Below are 9,372 nucleotides of genomic sequence, written 5' to 3'. Positions count from 1 at the left end.
CACTGTACCTATTGTTCAACCACCTGATTGGAATTTACCTGTTGAAATTATGTGCGATGCTAGTGATTATGCCGTAGGTGCTGTTTTAGGGCAAAGAGTCGATAAGAAATTGAATGTTATCCAGTATGCTAGTAAGACTCTTGATACTACCCAGAGAAATTATGCTACTACTGAAAAAGAGTTTTTAGCAGTTGTGTTTGCATGTGATAAGTTTAGACCTTATATTGTTGATTCCAAAGTTACTATTCACACTGATCATGCTGCTATTAAATATCTTATGGAAAAGAAAGATGCTAAGCCTAGACTCATTAGATGGGTTCTCTTGCTCCAAGAATTTGACTTGCATATTATTGATAGAAAGGGAGCTGAGAACCCCGTGCAGATAACTTGTCTAGGTTAGAGAATGTTCTTGATGACCCACTGCCTATTAATGATAGCTTTCCTGATGAACAATTAGCGGCCGTCAATGCTTCTCGTGCTGCTCCTTGGTATGCTGATTATGCTAATTACATTGTTGCTAAATATATACCGCCTAGTTTCACATACCAGCAAAAGAAAAAGTTCTTTTATGATTTAAGACATTACTTCTGGGATGATACACACCTTTATAAAGAAGGAGTAGATGGTTTTATTAGACGTTGTGTGCCTGAGCATGAACAGGACCAGATCCTACACAAGTGTCACTCTAAATCCTATGGAGGACACCACGCTAGAGATAGAACTGCACACAAGGTACTACAATCTGGTTTTTATTGGCCTACTGACGGTGTCCTGGACTAGGGGGTACTCAACACGTCGTCTCCTGATCAGTTGGATTGGGCCGAGGACCCCCATGGCCGTATACTCATGGGCCAGTCCGGACAGTTGCCGCATACAAGGAAGAATCCACAAGACTTGGCGATCAAGACAAGGACTCCTCCCCCACCGGCGTATTCGGCTAGGACTCTTGTTATCCTAGCCTCTGGTGCATTATATAAACCGGGGCCAGGCTAGTCGATAGACATATACAACAACAATCATACCATAGGCTAGCTTCTAGGGTTTAGCCTCCTTGATCTCGTGGTAGATCCACTCTTGTAACACACATCATCAATATTAATCAAGCATGACGTAGGGTTTTACCTCCATCAAGAGGGCCCGAACCTGGGTAAAACATCGTGTCCCTTGCCTCCTGTTACCATTGATCCTAAGATGCACTGCTTGGGACCCCCTACCCGAGATCCGCCGGTTTTGACACCGACATTGGTGCTTTCATTGAGAGTTCCGCTGTGTGATCGACGAAAGGATCAATGGCTCGACTGCAGGTCAACTGCGACGTCGGCTTCTTCGTCACCAGCTCAACTGGTCACCTTGGCTTGACCGATGGCTGCGCCCTACCTCCGATCGTCAGGTTCGGATGAAGGCCTTCATCAACACCAACTCCGATCTCTGTCAAGATCATGGAGGAGTCATCCATGGAGCTCGGGGGCTCAACGTCAACATTGCCCTCAGGCGACCGTGCTGTTTTTCTAGACAACAAACTTGTATCCGCCGCCACCGCCTCCTCGAGTGTCGCTTAAACGATTACTTCGGTGGACTTATGCGGAATTAATTCTACAACAACCCTGCAAAAATTTCGTCGACTTCCGATGGAGGAATCTTCGACAATCTCCGATATACCGGAGCTCTGTTGAATCTGGACGAGAATCCGGACGAGTTTAGGGCGTGGTATCCAGCATCTAGCTCGGATGTCCTTTGGAAGATCCAACCGTTGATTTGCTGCGGAATTACCATATCTACCACCTGCCCAAAATTCAGCTCGATCCGACCGTCCAAACTCCGGGAAACTTCCGATTAGTGCATCACTTTTTGGATCTACTTTCTGCGCGAGAACGAATCCGACCCGAATTCATCTTCTTTATGAACGGGATCTCGAACATCCTTTTTGAAGGAAGTTTTTGTATGGGGTGTTGTGCTCTATTCTCAAACACATCCCAGTAGTATTAAAAGTATTCTTGCATTAGACACGCTGGTGTCAAACCAGCTCGACAACATCACTCCACGGCGGCCGACCTGCATTAGACACGTCGTCGCTTTGTTGAGCCGAGCTCAATTTCTTCGGATCATCATCTCGGCCAGCTGAACAATAGTTCGACATCATGAAGGATAAATCGTCACCAACATCGCCGCCCCACGGATTACACGGAGCGGGCACACCTGCATCACCACACGGTCACTTCATCAAGCCGGCATCGACCACGTCACGACCTGCATCGCTGGACCGGGGGCTTCATCATCTCTTCATCAACCTACTCCGGAGACTTCGCGTCGCTGGCCGACCAGCTCCGTCACGTTAGCTGGACCGAGGGCTTTGCCTCGGTGAGCCAACCTTTGCCAGCATCGCCATGCCGTTGCTTTATCGCCCATCAAGCGATAGGTGTGCGGATTGAGTCCCAAATTTGGGAATCACCTTTCTTCGGATTGCTACAACAAATAAGCCAAGTGCTATTAATCCTAGTATTTTTTTTGCTTGTTAGGGTTCATTTTTCCCAATAAATTATTACTCTGGTTTGTCCGTCATATGTACGCAGGTCTATCAAATAGTGGCCGCATTAACGATGGTCGCATGGTGGTTCGGTCAGTTTCCGTACATAGTCCGGCAAACGCCACATTCAGAACTCGAACCGACCTGTGAATTCAGGCCTTGCCATGCCTTTACCGCATCATGCCGCCGCCCTGCATCGACATTGACTTCGGTGCCAGGCCATATTTCTTTTATTACTCACTTTGCATAAATTATTTGTTATGCAACGATTTTTTTATTATTACTGTTATCTCCGGTTTGCACTATCTTTCATGCACAGGAAAATGATCCAGCCGGACTATATCCTTTGGCGTCACCTCGGCTGGACGGGGGGCTTCGTCAACACTTCATTACCCCATGCCGGGGACTTTGGCATCACCCTGCCGTCTTTGCTCTGCCACCTCGGGACCGGCTCGGGGATGGAACCTTGTCTCGCATCAAGCTCGGACCGCGTCATCAATACCGAACACATTAACCAGCTAAGTTGTCTTCATGCTCAAAGTTTTAGATTCTTAACTTGTGTTCGGCTCGGCCAAGCATTATACTTTTTTGAAAAAAAGTTGCTTGTAAAAATTTCCTTGTCCAAACTTTGTTTGTGACATGCAAATTCAAATACCCCGTTTACTTGGGGGCTTCCTTCATGAAGCTTTTTCCTCTTGCATATGGTTATACCTGTACGGCTTCGTTCCTTGTTCGTGTATTACGCCACAATATGCACCATATTGACTTAAGCGATTTGCAAGCTGGGTTGCCTGGCTCCTGTGCTTACCCCTACGTTCCCGATTGTTCGGCTAGGGAGTAAAGGGAGCACCTCTGCGATTGTCACGATCGGGTCAACCGAGCCGGACCTCAGACTGGGTGAAGCCGAAAGCTAGCGCTCTTATTGTTATTCAATTATGGTCGGCACACAACGGAACTCATGAGTACAAAAAATCTATTGCACAAGTCTCATAATAACAATGAGCACCGAAGAAAGGTATCGGTGGGGGTACTATTTTCTTTGAAGATGCTTCTTACTCTTCGCAGTAATATAGCATAAGTTCCTTGAGCGCGCTTTGTCTGTTACAGCCTTATGGCCTGATTGCCTGGTTATTGGAAACACCGTCGATATTCTTGACGGATGGAGTACATAACACTTTTCGGTCTTTGACCGAAGAGGGAGAAGCCGACGGTCGGTTAAGACGCGTTTAAAGTTCGGTTGAACATAGATATGATATAAGTACTTCGGTACATGCAATCATTCTTTTACCCACGTCAGTTGGGGGCTCTTAAATTTATATGAGCCGTTTTATGATAAGTGTTTTTCTTCTTAGTCGTTGCAAAGTTTTTATTATTATTTATCACTCCTTTTTTCGACACAAGTGTGCGGTCACTAGGCGGGGAGCCTAATTTCTCTCTCGTAAGAAGTACTCCACCTTCGGGATAGGAGGTTGAAGTCGTAGGCTGACCCGCTTGAAAGTTTTGAGATTGGATGTGTCATGTTAAAGCACGGCAGAAGCACTTTTTTTCTTTAAAGTCCAATTTTCAGATTGGCACTGAACACTTGATCTAGTTCGGACATTAACCTTTTGAATAAGTTTTTTGGCTTTTCGAGCCCATGGCACTTTTAAACTATTTGTGTGTTTTCAGCACAAGTCTCGCAGTGCAACGCCGGACACCTTTAGAGATTCGGCAAAAACATTCTCGGATATTGCTATATATGCATCGGTTTCGAATTGTGTCTTCGGTCAATAGTTGGGTTGCCCGGCTCCTGCGCTTGCCTCCTATGTTCCGCTTTGTTCGGCTAGGTGTGCAAAGGGAGAACCACTGCGATTGTGCTTCCAGCTCACATGGTTAAGCACCTCGGTGGAGAAAGCCGAAAACTGACTGTCACAATAAGCGTAAACTGGTCGGCGATCCGATGACGGCGTTAAACGATGGGCCATTCATAACAATGGCCGAAGTGTTTACGGCTTGACCTCGACTGTCACCGAACACTACTGGGGGCTATTAACTGGCCTCCCAAACTAAGTCCTCGATATTTTGCTCTTACATTGGAGCTGAGGTTTCATGATCATGCTTAGCATGACAACCCAAAGAAAGGTACCGATAGAGGGACTATTTTCTTTGGAAGACATTTCTTCTGTTAAACAGTAATATAACATGTCTCTCCGCGTACCTTTGTTTATAAAACCGTATGGCCAGATTGCCTTGTTTGTTGTAAATCTTTGCCCTCATAAAGGCTTTATAAAGTAGGACAAACACTCCTCAGCTATTGGCCGAGGAGGTGGAAGCTGATGGTCGGTCAACAAAGTTTTGTACAATACGGATCCGAGCATTAATGACGTAAAGTACTTGGATACATAGAGTCATTACACATAATTTGTGATTTTACTATGGATATCGATCCTTAATTCGGCCTCCCGTGCCCGCATTAAGGCTCGGGGGCTACTGGGCTTCGAGCTTATTATTTACAAATATTAAAGGGGCACATCGATCCCCTAATCTGGTGTTGCCACCCGACCAGTGTCTCGGGGGCTACTGCATTGCCTGTCCAATGCAGAAAGCTTTATGTGTAATACAGTCTCCGAGGAGATTTTGATCCTCGGGTTGGTCGGCCGCACCCAACCTGAGTCTTGAGGACTGAGCACGCCGCTTTTTGTGTCCCGAAGTATTCTGCCGAGCTAGGACTTGATCCTCAGACCGATTTTGCAAATCAACCTGAGTCTCAGCGGCTACAGGGATCAGCGGTCTTATGTCATCCTTCATGGGCATCTCGGGTTTTAGACCGATACCCACCTTGAGGGCTACTGGCTATGTATCTCGGCAGAGAATAAATTGCACCAAATCAAAAATATTGACAAAAATCGGCCCACATTCGGGGTGGTGCACAACCTCGGAAGTAGTCCGGCATAAAGCTCGGGCACTAGTGGCTGGCTCCATAGAGGGCATTTCCGGCATTAAGCTCGGCTAAACTCCTTCAAAATTCTTTGAACTAAGGTGATTTACGACACCTCGGATACAGTCCGGCGTTGGAGCTCGGATACATAGTCCGGCGTTGGAGCTCGGATACAGTCCGGCGTAGGAGCCCGGATACACAGTCCGGCGTTGGAGCTCGGATACATTCTGGCGTTAGAGCTGGGAAGCAGTCCGGCGTTGGTGCTCGGCTGCAAAAGATACTTTGAATGTAGTCCGGCATTGGAGCTCGGACGCAAGAGGACGCTGCCGCCCGGGAAAAACTTCAAACCCGAAGTGTGGCATAAAAATAACAAGGCATTGATAAAGGCCAGAAACTTAAAGGGGCTCCTCGGATACCCGACGTGTAAACTCGTCGAATGCATTTCGGCGATCCTCAAGATAGAAGATGAGAAGATTTGTTGAACCAATTTTCAAGACCGGCAACCGAAGATGAAGAACAGTTCGGAAGAATCGAGGAGCGTCCCTAACTTGAAGACCAGTTCAGGGGACTACTGACGGTGTCCTGGACTAGGGGGTACTCAACACGTCGTCTCCCGATCAGTTGGATTGGGCCGAGGACCCCCATGGCCGTATACTCATGGGCCAGTCCGGACGGTTGCCGCATACAAGGAAGAATCCACAAGACTTGGTGATCAAGACAAGGACTCCTCCCCCACCGGCGTATTCGGCTAGGACTCTTGTTATCCTAGGCCTCTGGTGCATTATATAAACTGGGGCCAGGCTAGTTGATAGACATATACAACAACAATCATACCATACGCTAGCTTCTAGGGTTTAGCCTCCTTGATCTCGTGGTAGATCCGCTCTTGTAACACACATCATCAATATTAATCAAGCAGGACGTAGGGTTTTACCTCCATCAAGAGGGCCTGAACCTGAGTAAAACATCGTGTCCCTTGCCTCCTGTTACCATTGATCCTAAGACGCACTGCTTGGGACCCCCTACCCGAGATCCGCCGGTTTTGACACCGACACCTACTCTCTTCAAAGATGCTCTTAAGTTTGTCTTATCTTGCGATGAATGTCAAAGAATAGGTAACATTAGTAGACGTCAAGAAATGCCTATCAATTAATCTCTTGTTATTGAACCATTTGATGTTTGGGGCTTTGATTATATGGGACCTTTTCCTGCCTCCAATGGTTATACACATATTTTAGTTGCTGTTGATTACGTTACTAAGTGGGTAGAAGCTATTCCAACTAGTACTGCTGATCATAACACTTCTATTAAATGCTTAAAGAAGTTATTTTTCCGAGGTTTGGAGTCCCTAGATATCTTATGACTGATGGTGGTTCACATTTTATTCATGGTGCTTTCCATAAGATGCTTGCTAAGTATGATGTCAATCATAGAATAGCATCTCCTTATCACCCGCAGTCTAGTGGTCAAGTAGAGTTGAGCAATAGAGAGCTCAAATTAATTTTGCAAAAGACTGTGAATAGATCTAGAAAGAATTGGTCCAAAAAACTTGATGATGCATTATGGGCCTATAGAACTGCATACAAAAATCCTATGGGTATGTCTCCTTATAAGATGGTTTATGGAAAAGTGTGTCATTTACCTCTTGAACTTGAACACAAGGCATATTGGGCTATTAAAGAGCTCAATTATGACTTCAAACTTGCCGGTGAGAAGAGGTTATTTGATATTAGCTCACTTGATGAATGGAGAACCCAAGACTATGAGAACGCCAAGCTTTTCAAAGAAAAAGTCAAACGCTGGCATGATAAAAGGATACAAAAGCGTGAGTTTAACGTAGGAGATTATGTGTTATTATTCAACTCTCGTTTAAGATTTTTTGCAGGAAAACTTCTCTCAAAATGGGAAGGTCCCTACGTTATTGAGGAGGTCTATCATTCTGGTGCTATAAATATCAACAACTTCGAAGGCACAAATCCGAGGTTGGTAAACGGTCAAAGAATTAAACATTATATTTCAGGTAATCCTATCAATGTTGAAACTAATATTATTGAAACCGTAACCCCTGAGGAATACATAAGGGACACTTTCCAGAACGTTCCAGACTCCGAGAAGGCATAGGTATGTGGTACGGAAAGTAAACCGACTCCAAAACAACTCCAATGGCAATTTTTATCAGTTTTGGATTATTTAAGAATTTTAGGAAGAAAGAAGTAGTCCAAAAGGGACACGAGGCTCCCACGAGAGAGGAGGGCGCGCCCCCCCCCTGTATGGCGCGCCCCCCTGTCTCATGGGCACCTCGTGTGCCTCCCGGACTCCGTTTTCTTGTATGTTATGTATTTTGGTCGGTAAAAATTCATTATATATACTCCCGAAGGTTTTGACCACCGTATCATGCAAATATCCTCTATTTTCGTTTCGAGCTATTCCTGTTGCAGAATAAAGCAAGATGTCTTCTCAGGAGTCAGTTGGGGAGAGCCGGGTGTCTCACCCAACGCCAGGTCCAGGAGCAAATAGCGATGCCTATCACTTTGGACCATCAACGGAGGATGAGATGGAGGCTGATTTGAAAAGGATAGATGCCATGGAGGAAGATCAAGAAGTTACCTCTCGTCTCCAAGTAGAATTTACTATGGGGGAACTACCTAGCCTGGTTGTCCCTGCTTCGGTCATCCCTTCCAACTCTAGATTTCTTTCTTATGAAAATATGAAAAAGAGTTTCATGTGTTCCCCAGAAGCTATGCAACATCCTTGGATAAAGGAGCATTGGCCGTTACGGGCAAGCTCCGTAAAGAAATTATGTACCTCAAACAACAAGTCAATAAGCTCAAGGAGGAGAACCGTATCCTGAAGGGCATCATCGCCAAGAAGATCATAACACCAACCGTGAAGAAGGAGAAATAATCACATGGGTATGGGCACTCCCCTTGGCAATTGCCAAGCTTGGGGGAGGTGCCCCGGTATTGTATCACCATCACACTCCTATCTTTACCTCTTTATTTAGTTCGATCCTTTTCATAGTATCTTGTTCTAGTAGTTTGAAATTTAGATATCAAGTAGTTTTGAGTTTTGCCTTGTGATATCTTTATGTAATCGAGTCCGTGTGCTATCTATAATAAAGATTAGTGTTGAGTCAAGGGCTTTGCTATGTTGCTATGATCTTGAGAAAGTAGAAAGAATAAAAGAGTTCATATTGATCTTATGGATAGTGATAACTTCACACATAGAAAGTATGAGGCATAAAAATGTTGAGAGTTGATGAATGTAGCCTTGGTCATCGTTGCAATTAATAGGAAGTGATAAGGAAAGAGGGGTTCACATATAAATATATTATCTTGGACATCTTTTATGATTGTGAAGCACTCATTAAGTATGACATGCTAAAAGAGTTGATGTTGGACAAGGAAGATAACGTAATGGTTTATGTTTTCCGACACCTCAGTTAAAGTATATTGTCATTGACCTTCCAAACATATTGAGCTTGCCTATCCCCCTCATGCTAGCCAAATTCCTTGCACCAAGTAGAGATACTACTTGTGCTTCCAAATATCCTTAAACCCAGTTTTGCCATGAGAGTCCACCATACCTACCTATGGATTGAGTAAGATCCTTCAAGTAAGTTGTCATCGGTGCAAGCAATAAAAATTGCTCTCTAATTATGTATGACTTATTAGTGCGGAGAAAATAAGCTTTGTAAAAACTTGTTATGGAAGTAATAAAAGCGACGGACTGCATAATAAAGGTCCACATACAAGGGGCAATATAAAGTGACGTTCTTCTGCATTAAGATTTCGTGCATCAACCCTAAACGCGCATGACAACCTTTGCTTCCCTCTGCGAAGGGCCTATCTTTTACTTCATGTTTTTACTTTATGCTTGAGTCAAGGTGATCCTCACCTTTCCTTTTTTCCTTTTATCCTTTGGCAAGCTC

Source organism: Triticum dicoccoides, chromosome 6B (genome assembly GCF_002162155.2).
Source record: "Triticum dicoccoides isolate Atlit2015 ecotype Zavitan chromosome 6B, WEW_v2.0, whole genome shotgun sequence".
NCBI lineage: Eukaryota > Viridiplantae > Streptophyta > Magnoliopsida > Poales > Poaceae > Triticum > Triticum dicoccoides.
The sequence above is the reverse complement of the archived record's forward strand: the minus strand, read 5'-3'. Positions refer to the sequence as shown.